General features: G+C 50.4%; 1 non-coding gene and 1 pseudogene across 1 annotated transcript; both read right to left on the bottom strand.

Annotated features, from left to right (window-relative positions):
• Positions 1–2190: 2190 nt before the first annotated feature.
• On the bottom strand, positions 2191–3710 carry LOC149154807 (25S ribosomal RNA; annotated as a pseudogene).
• A 3356-nt stretch (positions 3711–7066) lies between these two features.
• Positions 7067–8878, bottom strand: LOC149154806 (18S ribosomal RNA). Its single transcript, XR_016263890.1, has one exon. It is a non-coding gene; the product is annotated as an 18S ribosomal RNA (ribosomal RNA).
• Between the last annotated feature and the right edge of the window lie 6154 nt (positions 8879–15032).

The following is a 15032-nucleotide window of genomic DNA, read 5'->3' as shown; positions in this document are numbered from 1 at the left end:
TACTTATGTTCATGGACTACGCCTAACCATTAGTCTACTTAGTTTTTTTTTCGCAACCAAGTATTATTATGTTTCCTTTATACCAATGAACACCCATACACATTCATTATCATCAGCAATTATACATGAAGAACACAATTGCACAGTATAAAGGGAGGGGCAACTCCCTGAACAATGAGTCTGCCCGAATACAATATATTATTCAACTCTACAATGTTTACGAGGCTTTACAAGTATACTTGGGAAACACCAAGTTTCATACTCAGCCAATTTTACAAATAGGCAACACCTCCATGTGCCAACCAAGTTCCTTGCCCGAGCTACCAACCGTACCCCTCGACCGAACCTCATTTACCGCTGCACGATGGGCGGGCAACCTCACCCAAGTCACCCCGCGCTTACTTTTGCACGACGGGCGGGCGACTTACCCGAGACACCTCCGCGTTTCTTCTTCCACGACGAGCGGGCGACCTACCCGAGACACCCCATGTCACACTGAACGGCGGGTGCCTTCCTTACCCGCGCCCTCACCCGATAACTGAAACATGTGCGTATCGTGTGTGCTTGCCCAAGAGCGGGCGCATATATGCCCGCGCCTCTTTTGCGACCTGCTCCACTACTTCGCACTTTTTTCTTGATCACCAAATGCTCATGTTCGAATGTCCATCTTCAAATGAATGCCAAATGCTCCAACGCCTTGCCTTATTTATAGGAGCGATTGGGCGAGTCGCTGCCCAGGCCGACTCGACCACTGCATGCCAAAACGCCCTTTACACGTCGCAAAATTGCCATCCGATTGTTGGTCGGAAAACAATCCTTTGTTCAAGTCGCCCCAACATGTAAGTCGGCCAGTGAGTTATGCCAAACGCTCCCATGCTATAAACCAACCATCGCACCACCTCTAATGCGCATATTATACTTATGTCCCTTCGCAAATTTCGATCGTAGAGTTTGCACTTCGCACCGACGGGGAGAAACCGAACCGCAGGTCCTTACACCGCGTTTCCCAGACTTGGGTAGCAATTTTTGTTGTGACGTGAAATGGAAACCCTGTGTGTGTCCGCTGACTTGGGTAGCAGTTTTCATCGCACCGTGAAATGGACACCCCGAGTTCCACGGACTTTGGTGGCTTTTCGTGACCCCACGACATGGAAATCCAAAGTTCCACAGACTCTCGGGCGATGCAGAGTGTGCCGCGACATGGAAACAACGAGTTCCCCAGACTTGGGCAGCGGTTTCGAAACACCCCAGGTTTCCGAGACTTGCGAGCTGGTTTGCATCATCATGGAAACCCCAAGTTCCCCGTGTTTCCCTCATGCCGTAAAATTCAGAAACTCATGGTTCCATCAAGGGCGAGACATGGAAACCCCAAGCTTCCCAAGCTTGGGCGCCAAGGTGCGACATGGAAAACCCCGAGTCTCCACAGGCTTGGGCGCTGTCGGCTTCAGTCGTGGTGCGAAATGGAAACCCCAAGTTTCCCCAGGCTTGGGCGCCGGGGCGTGACATGGAAACCCCCAGTTTCCGCAGGCTTGGGCACCGTCGGTTTCGGTCGTGGCGCGACTCGGAAACCCCAAGTTTCCCCAGGCTTGGCCGCGGCTTGTAAACCCCAAAAAATTTTGCGCTGGGCGGAAACCCCAAATTTTAGGCGCCACATGGAAACCCCAATTTTTTTTCTACACCGGGCGGAACCCCCAAATTTTAGGCACCGGGTGGAAACCCCAAATTTTTCGCGCGACATGGAAACCCCAGTTTTTTTTCTACGCCTGGCGGAACCCCCAAATTTTAGGCGCCGGGTGGAAACCCCAAGTTTTAGGTGTCGGGCGGAAACCCTAAATTTTTGTCGAGGCATGGAAACCCTAAATTTGGGCGCCGGGGAGCGGCATGGAAACCCCAAATTTTGGGCGCGACATGGAAGCCCTGAATTTTGGGCACCCGGTGGAAACCCCAAGTTTTAGGCGCCGGGTGGAAACCCCAAGTTTTGGGCGCCGCGGCGCGGCATGGAAACCCCAAATTTTGGGTGCCACGGCGTGACATGGAAACCCAAGTTTTCCTGGGCTTCGGCGCCTTTTCTGTCACGGTGTGGAAACCCCAAATTTCCTGCCCCCAAGCAATGGAAAATTGTCATTTGGAGGAAGAGGCAGAGGGGCGAGAGGTTTGCCCAGATTTTGTTTGTGACAAGAGCGAAGCTCTGAATCAAGTCGACTAAGGGATGAATCTCAGTGGATCGTGGTAGCAAGGCCACTCTGCCACTTACAATACCCTGTCACGTATTTAAGTTGTCTGCAAAGGATTCTTCTCAACGACCGTTTGGAATTGAACTTCAAAGCTGCCCCGACCGAGATGCTTCATGGTCGTGGTTTGCAAATGACACGGGTCCGTGGGGGCGACAAAGCGATGCCCCTACTGCAGGTCAAGATACAGTCGAAGAGTGACATGCACCGCTTCTAGCATGGATTCTGACTTAGAGGCGTTCAGTCATAATCTGACACACGGTAGCTTCGCGCCACTGGCTTTTCAACCAAGCGCGATGACCAAGTGTGTGAATCAACGGTTCCTCTCGTACTAAGTTGAATTACTATTGTGGTGCGGTTCATCAGTAGGGTAAAACTAACCTATCTCACGACGGTCTAAACCCAGCTCACGTTCCTTATTGGTGGGTGAACAATCCAACACTTGGTGAATTCTGCTTCACAATGATAGGAAGTGCCGACATCGAATGATAACAAAGCAACGTCGCTATGAACGCTTGGCTGCCACAAGCCAGTTATCCTTGTGGTAACTTTTCTGACACCTCTAGCTTCAAATTCTGAAAATCTAAAGGATCGATAGGCCACGCTTTCATGGTTTGTATTCGTACTGAAAATCAAAATCAAATGAGCTTTTACCCTTTTGTTCCACATGAGATTTCTATTCTCGTTGAGCTCATCTTAGGACACCTGCGTTATATTTTAATAGATGTGCCGCCCCAGCCAAACTCCCCACCTAACAACGTCTTCCGCCCGGATCGACCAGCCAAAACGTGCCTTAAGGCCAAAAACAGGGGCAGTGCCCCGTCTCCGCCCCACGGAATAAGTAAAATAACGTTAAAAGTAGTGGTATTTCACTTGCACTGAAAACGGCTCCCACTTATTCTACACCTCTCAAGTCATTTCACAAAGTCGGACTAGAGTCAAGCTCAACAGGGTCTTCTTTCCCCGCTGATTCTGCCAAGCCCATTCCCTTCGCTGTGGTTTTGCTAGATAGTAGATAGGGACAGTGGGAATGTCGTTAATCCAATTATGCGTGTCACTAATTAGATGATGAGGCATTTGGCTACCTTAAGAGATTCATAGTTACTACTGTCGTTTACCCACGCTTGGTTGAATTTCTTCACTTTGACATTCAGAGCACTGGGAAGAAATCACATTGCGTTAGCATCCACAGGGACCATCGCAATGCTTTGTTTTAATTAAACAGTCAGATTCCCATTGTCCATACCAGTTCTAAGTCGACTGTTTGACGCCTAGGGAAAATCCCCCAGCAGGGGGCATTCTATGCCCGTAGCCCAATCAGCACGCGACTACCCGCCCTCGCCGCGAGAGCAGCTCGGGCAGACTGCCGACAACCCACGAGTTGAGGGCGCAGACCCCTAGGCCCAGCCCTCAGAGCCAATCCTTTTCCTGAAGTTACGGATCCGTTTTGCCGACTTCCCTTACCTACATTGTTCTATTGACCAGAGGTTGTTCACCTTGGAGACCTGATGCGGTTATGAGTACGATCGGGCATGAACGGTACTCGATCCTCCAGATTTTCAAGGGTCACCGAGGGCGCACCGGACACCGCAAGACGTGCGGTGCTCTTCTAGCTGCTAGACCCTATCTCTGGGTGAACCGATTCCAGGGTGGGCAAGATGTTAAAAAGAAAAGATAACTCTTCCCGGGGCCCCCGACGACGTATCCGGATTTCCTAATGTTTCCACCCGCCGCCATGTCCCGGTTTGGGAATATTAACCCGATTCCCTTTCGATGCTCGTGCAGAGTGCACCCTTGATACAAGGCTTCCCCATCTCTTAAGATCAACTAACCCATGTCCAAGTGCTATTCACATGGAACCTTTCCCCACTTCAGTCTTCAAAGTTCTCATTTGAATATTTGTTACTACCACCAATATCTGCACCGGGGGCCGATCCACCCAAAATCACGCCCGAGGTTTCTCAGTGACCCACACGTCCTCCTATTCATCGGAGCTAGGCAATTGCTCCGACGGTCGAGTATAGGTTGCATGCTTCAGCACCATCCATTTTCGGGGCTAGTTGATTCGGCAGGTGAGTTGTTACACACTCCTTAGCGGATTTCGACTTCCATGACCACCGTCCTGCTGTCTTAATCAACCAACACCCTTTGTGGGATCTAGGTTAGCATGCAATTCGGCACTGTAACTCGACCCCAAAACTGAATAGGGGCACCCCCCACAACAAATGTAAGGCCAAGGGGCAAAAGGAGGAAAAACGCATGAAAGAAAGAGAAACAAAGGTGTCTAACCCCCTCACGGGGGGAGGCTCGAACAGAGGACAATCTCCCCCCAGCCCCACGCCCTCGCAAAAAGGGGGGAAATGTGTGCGACAACGATCGAGAAGGACTAGGGTGGCCACCCCAGGAGCTCGCACTGCTTTTAGCCCTTCCCCGACACCAGCCCATAACAATTCCCCCTTTTCTCCGTAGAGCTAGGGACCGAAAGGAAGAGAATAGGGTAGAAAACAAAGCATAAACAAAGCACAAGCCTCCCAAGCCCTGTGCCTTCGGCAAAAGGGGGGAATTGAAGGGGACGACGATCGAGAAGGACGAGGGTGGCCACCCCAGGAGCTTGCACTGCGTTTCGTCCTTCCGGAACACCAATCCACAGCAATCCCACATTTTCTCCATAAATCTAGGGGCCACAAGGAAGAAGGGAAGAGAAAAACAAGAGAGAAAGGGATATATCAACCGTGGCTACCGGCTCACAAGGGGAGGAGGCTCCAAGTAGAGAACAAGCTTCCCCAACCCCGTGCCTTCGCAAAAAGGGGGGAACTGCAGGGGACGACGATCGAGAAGGACTAGGGTGGCCACCGTGGGAACTCTCACTGCTTTTCGTCCTTCCCGAAAACCAATCCACAACAATCCCACCTTTTCTCCGTAAAGCTAGGGGCCGAAAGAAGGGAAGAAAACAACATGAAAGAAAGAGAGATATCAAACGCGTCCACTGGCTCACAGGGGGAGGCTCAAACAGGGAACAAGCTTCCCCACCCCGTCCCTTCGCAAAAAGGGGTGGAACTGCAGGGGACGGTGATCGAGAAGGACTAGGGTGGTCTCCCTCGGAACTCGCACCACTTTTCGTCCTTCCTGAACACCAATCCACAACAATCCCACCTTTTCTCCATAAAGCTAAGGGGCCAAAAGCAAGAAGGGAAGAAAAGAACAGGAAAGCAAGAGATATCAAACGTGGCTACCGGCTCACAAGGGGAGGCTCAAACAAAGAACAAGCTTCCCAAACCCCGCGCCTTCGGAAAAAGGGGGGAACTGCAGGGGACGGCGATCGACAAGGACTAGGGCGGCCACCCTGGGAACTTGCACTGCTTTTCGTCCTTCCCGAACACCAATCCACAACAATCCCACCTCTCCTTCATAAGGCTAGGGGCAAAAGGAAGAAGGGAAGAAAACAAAACCAAAGAAACAAAGATCCCAAGAAAAGAGAGAAGCTCAACAGCACGCCGAGCAAGATGTCCGCTAACCAAAAAGAAATCAAACAAGGCACCCGATCAAAAAAGCGTCCCACCTCTTCACACCCTCCCACATGCATTCAACACAACACCCTTTCCAGCTTAACAACATAGCAAACAACCAAGAAAATAAATCACAACCCAAAATTGACCAATAGAAAAGACGAGGGCCACGATGAGACCAGTGTCTGGAGCACGTCACTGAAGGCAAAAAGCCCCCCAACCCAGCAGCACAAGGCTTCAAACAACAAATAGACTGCTGCCCATAACACAAACCCACCCTGCTATTGCACCCCTCCGTGTACAAAACACCCAACAACCTTTGCAGCGAGAGAGTCAACGAGGGTAAAAGAATCAAACTCCAAAGAGGAGTTGTCACTAGCCGACACTCAACGCTGGAGAAAGCCACGGGCCACAAATACATCGACGGTGCAAGGCCACTAGAGAGAGGGACATTCGCAAAGCGCACACCACGAAACGAAGAAATGACGCAAGTCCCACAAGAAACCCACAATCCAAAGGGAGGAACAAAGACACAACCCGCTACTTCTTTTTCCCTCAGAAGGGGTGTGGCTCACGAGAGGACGAGGAATTTCCTCGACGGCAAAGGCACGAGATAATATTGCCACCCTCATGCCTGTCGGCGGGGAAAATTGCGATCTCGATGGAGCTCAGACCGAGGGATGAGTTTTTCATTACCTGGACACCCAACCCTTCCGCGAGGGCATGTTGAGGAACGGTCGGGAGGGACTAGGGTGGCCAGCACAATGGGTTGAACTGCTCTTCATCCATCCCATACTTGACCGCACCCTGACAATCTCGCCTCATGGAAGGTTTGAGCTACCAGGCGCGCGCGCAACCACTCCCTCGACCCAACCACCAGCGAAAAAGCTCACCCAAGCAACACATACCCCGCCGCCGCCTTTTTGAGAGAACCAACTATGGAAGCCCGCACCCTTGGCCCATGCCTTCCAATGAACAAAAGACCGAGCACCGCCGCTACGAATGAGTCCGAATTTATCCATCGTTTTTACCAGGCACCTAACTCTGCAGCAACCATGCCCGGCTGAACAGATTGTCGGAAGGGCTCCCAAGAAACAAGCTTCCGAACCCCCTGCAGAAACACATTGGGGGGAACAAAAACAAAGGATGGCTGGGACAAGCACAAGCATGGCTTGCAAGCACACATGAAAAAACAAGCGTTACCTCGAGACAAGAAACCAACGATGTTCCCACCAAACACCAAACCTGCTCCCCTAGAGACGCACCACAAAGTCCCACATTGCAATCGACACCCAACCAACCCGAACCAAAAAAGAAAACCCCTGCTATCAATGATCCTACCGCAGGTTCACCTACAGTAACCTTGTTACGACTTCTCCTTCCTCTAAATGATAAGGTTCAATGAACTTCTCACGACGTCGATGGCGGCGAACCGCCATCGTCGACGCAATTCGAACACTTCACTGGATCATTCAATCAGTAGGAGCAATGGGCGGTGTGTACAAAGGGCAGGGACGTAGTCAACACGAGTTGATGACACGCGCTTACTAGGAATTCCTCGTTGAAGACCAATAATTGCAATGGTCTATCCCCATCACGATGCAATTTGAGAAGATTTCCCAATCCTCTCAAACCAAGAATAAAAACTCGTTGGCTGCATCATTGTAGCGCGCGTGCGGTCCATAACATCTAAGGGCATCACAGACCTGTTATTGCTTCAAACTTCCATGGCCTAAACGGCCATAGTCCCTCTAAGAAGCTGGCCGTGAAGGGGAACCTCCACGTAGCTAGTTAGCAGGCTGAGGTCTCGTTCGTTATCGGAATTAACCAGACAAATCGCTCCACCAACTAAGAACAGCCATGCACAACCACCCATAGAATCAAGAAAGAGCTCTTAATCTGTCAATCCTTACTATGTTTGGACCTGGTAAGTTTCCCCGTGTTGAGTCAAATTAAGCTGCAGGCTCCACTCCAGGTGATGCCCTTCCGTCAATTCCTTTAAGTTTCAGCCTTGCGACCATACTCCCCCCGGAACCCAAACACTCTGATTTCTCAGAAGGTGCTGGCGGAGTCCTTAGAGCAACATCCGCCGATCCCTGGTCGGCATTGTTTATGGTTGAGACTAGGACGGTATCTGATCGTCTTCGAGCCCCCAACTTTCATTCTTGATTAATGAAAACATCCTTGGCAAATGCTTTCGTAGTGGTCTGTCTTTCATAAATCCAAGAATTTCACCTCTGACAATGAAATACGAATGCCCCCGACAGTCCCTATTAATCATTACTCCAGTCCCGAAGGCCAACACAATAGGACCAGAATCCTATCACGTTATTCCATGCTAATGTATTCAGAGCATAAGCTTGCTTTGAGCACTCTAATTTTTTCAAAGTAACAGCGCCAGAACCGCGACCTAGCCAATTAAGGCCAAGAGCGCGCCGCCGACAAAAGGGACAGAAGGGCAGGTGCACACCGAGTAGGTGACCGACCTTTATGACCCAAGATCCAACTACGAGCTTTTTAACTGCAACAACTTAAATATACGCTATTGGAGCTGGAATTACCGCAGCTGTTGGCACCATACTTGCCCTCCAATGGATCCTCGTTAAGGGATTTAGATTGTACTCATTCCAATTACCAGACTCGATGAGCCCAGTATTGTTATTTATTGTCACTACCTCCCCATGTCAGGATTGGGTAATTTGCGCGCCTGCTGCCTTCCTTGGATGTGGTAGCCGTTTCTCAAGCTCCCTCTCCGGAATCGAACCCTAATTCTCCGTCACCCGTCACCACCATGGTAGGCCTCTATCCTACCATCGAAAGTTGATAGGGCAGAAATTTGAATGAAGCATCGCCAGCACAAGGGCTGTGCGATCCGTCGAGTTATCATGATTCACCGGAGAAGCGGGCAAGCCCGCGCCGACCTTTTATCTTAAAAATGCATCCCTTCCAAAGAGTCGGGACTTGGTGCACATATTAGCTCTAGAATTACTACGGTTATCTGAGTAGTATGGTACCATCAAAAAAACTATAACTGATTTAATGAGCCATCCACAGTTTCACAGTCTGAATTAGTTCATACTTAGACATGCATGGCTTAATCTTTGAGACAATCATATGAATACTAGCATGATCAACCAGGTAGCACCCTCCCACTTCAAAGGGCAATTCGGGCGCTCTCTTACCGAGAGCCAACCTGAACACCCATCAAGTCAAAGAGACGTCAAAATATCATGTAAAACTTTTATGCCTTGCACCTCTTGCATCCAAAGAAGGAAGCACACGCAACATGCCAAGGACATGGCAAACAAATGGGCAGACCTGCCGAGCCACAATGCACCAAGGCCACTCCCCGCCCCACACCTATGCCACCTAGGAGTCCACCCGGACAGTAGCAACAGTGGACCTCGATCGGATGATCGCCTGTGGCAGCCTCGACACAAAGGCAAGGGAAGGAAATCATACAAGACAAACCGAGCCCGCAACAAACCTTAGAAATGCCCCCCAACCCACCCCTCCCCTCCCCTCCCCGCACAGGGGCCACCTAGGAGTCCACCCGGACAGCAGCAACGATGGACCTCGATTGCATGATCACCTGCGGTAGCCTCAATGCAAAGAGGAAACGGAAGGAAATAAAACAAGACCAACCGAGCCCACAACCTCTCTTAGAAATGCCCCCCGACCCTCCACATCATGCACCGAGGCAACCTAGGAGTCCACCCACGCCAGCAGAAATGGTGGACCTCGATCACTTGGCCGCTTGTGGCAACCACAATGTGAAGCCAAAGGAAGGAAGCAAATGCAAATCAAGAGGGTCACTACATAATACAGGGACACATATCCAAACAGGAGGAGGGATCGGGCAGCACCGCACCCCACACACCCTACGTACAGGCAACCTAGGAGATTTCCCACAGCTGTTCCGACCGGACGATCAATAATTCTCCCCTACAGCCACCTCCACCCAAAGGAGGGAGGTCGAAGCATTCCACCTCGAAATCCTTCTTCCAAATAGCCCCCACCATTGATGACTATAGTAGCAAGCCTCCTCCCCATTGGACCACAAGCGCATACACAATTGAAACAACAAATGGCCATAAACGTTGTGACTTAACATTTCCAACCACAAAAGCCTGCCACACATGCAAGATGCAAGGGAAAAGCCGACCCCTCGATCAAACATATGGGCCAACACATCTGTCAAAACCTCAAAGCCAACGCAACCACGAACGATGTGCACTTTGAAAGGAATGCCAACCCTTGACTTTACAATAAGGAGAATAGCGCCTCACATCGCCCGATGGAAAAAGCAAGCAAGAGGGAGGGTAGGTGGTTTACAACCAAAACCCTTCCACGTCCCTCTTAAATGTATGCATCTCAACCGACAATGCCAACACGGAAAGAGTACAAGCACAAGACACCGGCACCATAAACAGCCGAACAATGAAGAGGCTAGCCATCATAAGGAGCCATACCGCAACAACACATACAACTCCCAAAACTTGGAGCAGAAGGGGAATTGTTCACATATGCCTCCAAGGACAAGCATCGCCAACATTACCGCTCATGCACTACCGAGTGGGTATGGAGAGAAGATGAAAATCGGACACCGTACAAATGACCCAAGGCCATTCTTGAGGCAAACTCGAAAAACCAACTCAATTACCAACCCACCTTTCACACGAAAAGAAAAACCCTCCACACCAAATAGGGAGGAGGTGAACAATATAACGAGGAGCCAATTTCAATGGAGCCACAAATGGCTACCCAGCCCAATCAAAATTCTCTATTCGCAACAACCGAGGGGCACGATAGTGACATAGGCAACGACGGAGTTTTGGGGCTTCCATCTGGGACCGCAACAATGAAGGCTCAAAGGAGTGTCGAGAAAACATTCAACATTCTTATCGTTGGGATGGGAAAGAGGGACAGGGATGAGCATGGCCCACATTGCCGCTCATGTGCTACCGAGCGGGGATGGAGAGAAGACGAAAATCAGCCGCCCTACAAATGACCCAAGGCCATCGTTTGGGCAAACCCGACAAAGCAACTCGATTACCAACCCACCTTTCACACGGAAAGAAAACCTATCACCGATATCTTCTGGAGGGGCACGAGGGGGACCAAGACGAGCCAAGGAGCCACACCACAACAACCCATACAATGCCAAGAACTTGGAGCGCAGAAGGGGAATTTTTCACGTATGCCTCCAGGGACGAGCATGGCCAACATTACCGCTCATGCACTACCGAGTGGGGATGGAGAGATGATGAAAACCGGACACCCTACAAACGACCCAAGGCCATCGTTCAGGCAAACCTAAAAGCACAACTCGATTACCAACCCACCTTTCACACAGAAAGAAAACCTGTCGCTGGTATCATCTGGAGGGGCACAAGGGGACCAAGACAAGCCAGGGAGCCAAACCACAACAACCCCTACATCTCAAAGAACTTGGAGAGCGGAAGGGGAATTGTTCACATATGCCTCCCAGGATGAGCATGGCCAACATTACCGCTCATGCGCTACAGAGTGGGGATGGAGAGAAGATGAAAATCGGCCACCCTACAAATGACCCAAGGCCATCGTTCAGGCAAATGTGAAAACACAACTCGATTACTAACCCACCTTTCACACGGAAAGAAAACCTGTCGCTGGTATCATCGGGAGGGGCACGAGCAGACCAAGATGAGCCAGGGAGCCACACCACAATAGCCCCTACAACTCTAAGAACTTGGAGAGCGGAAGGGGAATTGTTCACATATGCCTCCCAGGCCGAGCCTGGCCAACATTACCGCTCATGCGCTACCGAGTGGGGATGGAGAGAAGATGAAAAGCGGCTGCCCTACAAATGACCCAAGGCCATTGTTCAGGCAAACTTGAAAACACAACTCGATTACCAACCCACCTTTCACACGGAAAGAAAACCTCTTGCTGGTATCATCTGGAGGGGCACACGGGGACCAGGACGACAACTCGATTACCAACCCACCTTTCACACGAAAAGAAAACCTGTCGCTGGTATCATCTGGAGGGGGATGAGGGGACCAGGATGAGCCAGGGAGCCACACCACAATAGCCCCTACAGCTCCAAGAACTTGGAGAGCGGAAGGGGAATTGTTCACATATGCCTCCCAGGCCGAGCCTAGCCAACATTACCGCTCATGCGCTACCGAGTGGGGATGGAGAGAAGATGAAAATCGGAAGCCCTACAAACGACCCAAGGCCATCGTTCAGGCAAACCCAAAAACACAACTCGATTACCAAGCCACATTTCACAGGGAAAGAAAACCTCTTGCTGGTATCATCTGGAGGGGCACACGAGGAACAAGATGACAACTCGATTACAAACCCACCTTTCACACGGAAAGAAAACCTGTCGCTAGTATCATCTAGAGGGGGACGAGGGGATCAGGACGAGCCAGGGAGCCACACCACAACAGCCCATACAACTCCAAGAACTTGGAGAGCGGAAGGGGAATTGTTCACATATGCCTCCCAGGACGAGCATGGCCAACATTACCGCTCATGCACTACTGAGTTGGGATGGAGAGAAGATGAAAATCAGAAGCCCTACAAACGACCCAAGGCCATCATTCAGGCAAATCCGAAAACACAACTCGATTACCAACCCACCTTTCACACGGAAAGAAAACCTCTTGCTGGTATCATCTGGAGGGCCACGCGGGGACCAAGACGACAACTCGATTACAAACCCACCTTTCACACAGAAAGAAACCTGTCACTAGTATCATCTGGAGGGGGATGAGGGGACCAGGACGAGCCAGGGAGCCACACCACAACAGCCCATACAGCTCCAAGAACTTGGATAGCGGAAGGGAAATTGTTCACATATGCCTCCCAGGATGAGCATGGCCAACATTACTGCTCATGTGCTACCAAGTGGGGATGGAGAGAAGATGAAAATCAGAAGCCCTACAAACGACCCAAGGCCATCGTTCAGGTAAACCCGAAAACACAACTAGATTACCAACCCACCTTTAACACAGAAATAAAACCTCTTGCTGGTATCATCTGGAGGGCCACGCAGGGACCAAGATGACAACTCGATTACAAACCCACCTTTCACACGGAAATAAAACCTGTCACTGGTATCATCTGGAGGGGGACGAGGGGACCAGGACGAGCTAGGGAGCCACACCACAACAGCCCATATAGCTCCAAGAACTTGGAGAGAGGAAGGGAAATTGTTCACATATGCCTCCCAGGACGAGCATGACCAACATTACCGCTCATGCGCTACTGAGTGGGGATGGAGAGAAGATGAAAATCGAAAGCCCTACAAACAACCCAAGGCCATCGTTCAGGCAAACCCGAAAGCACAACTCGATTACCAACCCACCTTTTACATGGAAAGAAAACCTCTTGCTGGTATCATATAGAGGGGCACGCGGGGACCAAGACGACAACTCGATTACAAACCCACCTTTCACACGGAAAGAAAACCTGTCACTGGTATCATATGGAGGGGGACGAGGGGACCAAGACGAGCCAGGGAGCCACCCCACAACAGCCCATACAACTCCAAGAACTTTGAGAGCGGAAGGGGAATTGTTCACATATGCCTCCCAGGACGAGCATGGCCAACATTACCGCTCATGCGCTACCGAGTGGGGATGGAGAGAAGATGAAAATCGGAAGCCCTACAAATGACCCAAGGCCATCATTCAAGCAAACCCGAAAATGCAACTCGATTACCAACCCACCTTTCACACGAAATGAAAACCTGTCGTTGGTATCATCTAGAGGGGCATGCGGGGACTAGGACGAGCCAGGGAGCCACACCACAACAGCCCATACAGCTCCAAGAACTTGGAGAGCAGAAGGGGAATTGTTCACATATGCCTCCCAAGATGAGCGTGGCCAACATTACCGCTCATGCGCTACCGAGTGGGGATGGAGAGAAGATGAAAATCGGCAACCCTACAAACGACCTAAGGCCATCGTTCAGGCACACGCGAAAACACAACTCAATTACCAACTCACCTTTCACACGGAAAGAAAACCTGTCGCTGGTATCATCTGGAGGGGCACGAGGGGGACCAGGACGAGCCAGGAAGCCACACCAAAATAGCCCATACAGCTCCAAGAACTTGGAGAGCGGAAGGGGAATTGTTCACATATGCCTCCCAGGACGAGCATGGCCAACATTACCGCTCATGCGCTACCGAGTGGGGATGGAGAGAAGATGAAAATCGGAATCCCTACAAATGACCCAAGGCCATCATTCAAGCAAACCCAAAAACGCAACTCGATTACCAACCCACCTTTCACACGGAATGAAAACCTGTCGCTGGTATCATCTGGAGGGGCACACGGGGACTAGGACGAGCCAGGGAGCCACACCACAACAGCCCATACAGCTCCAAGAACTTGGAGAGCAGAAGGGGAATTGTTCACATATGCCTCCCAAGATGAGCGTGGCCAACATTACTGCTCATGCAATACCGAGTGGGGATGGAGAGAAGATGAAAATCGGCAACCCTACAAACGACTTAAGGCCATCGTTCAGGCACACGCGAAAACACAACTCAATTACCAACCCACCTTTCACACGGAAAGAAAACCTGTCGCTGGTATCATCTGGAGGGGCACGAGGGGGACCAGGACGAGCCAGGGAGCCACACCAAAACAGCCCATACAGCTCCAAGGACTTGGAAAGCATTGTGGAGGTAAATCCTCTCTGCGGACAGAAACGATCCCTACTAGCCCAGACCAGGTCTAGCAACAATCAAAGAATGCTATCACGCAAGTTTGTAATTGAAAATAAAAGTGGATGATGAGAACCTACTTGGATTCCAACGCTAATATTCATAGAAGAGACGTCGCCCTTGTTCCTTTGCCTCGGCCGGTCACGATCCCCACGATCTCCATGATTAGACACCTGCACATGCAAAGAACAACACAAATACAAGCGTAAAATCCAATAGATGCAACTATATGTCAGTCAGAAAAGATATAACTCAACATCAATCATAGGACAATGAGAGTGGAACCATAATGATAGTCATCTATTATTGATAAATAACAAAGAAGAATACAACCATTGTTCTGACGTCAAATCCTCCTTTGGCTAGGTAGTCAGCTACACAAGTCTTGCAAAGCTTGTTGGGATGGGAAACAAGCCTCTCTCTCTTGGGTGACAAGAATCTCCTCACCTAGATTTGGCCTTATGGGTGAAAAGAAGGCTCTTATAGCTTTAAACTCTTGAACTCCTGGTATTCTCTATCACTATGTTGGAACTGGAACTAGCTTGCTCAAGACATAGAGACAAGCT

Source organism: Pinus tabuliformis, chromosome 9 (genome assembly GCF_031772625.1).
Source record: "Pinus tabuliformis cultivar Carrire ecotype Pingquan chromosome 9, CPIR1, whole genome shotgun sequence".
Taxonomy (NCBI): Eukaryota; Viridiplantae; Streptophyta; class Pinopsida; order Pinales; family Pinaceae; genus Pinus; species Pinus tabuliformis.
Note: the sequence above shows the minus strand (reverse complement) of the source record. Positions and strands in the feature narration are given on the sequence as shown.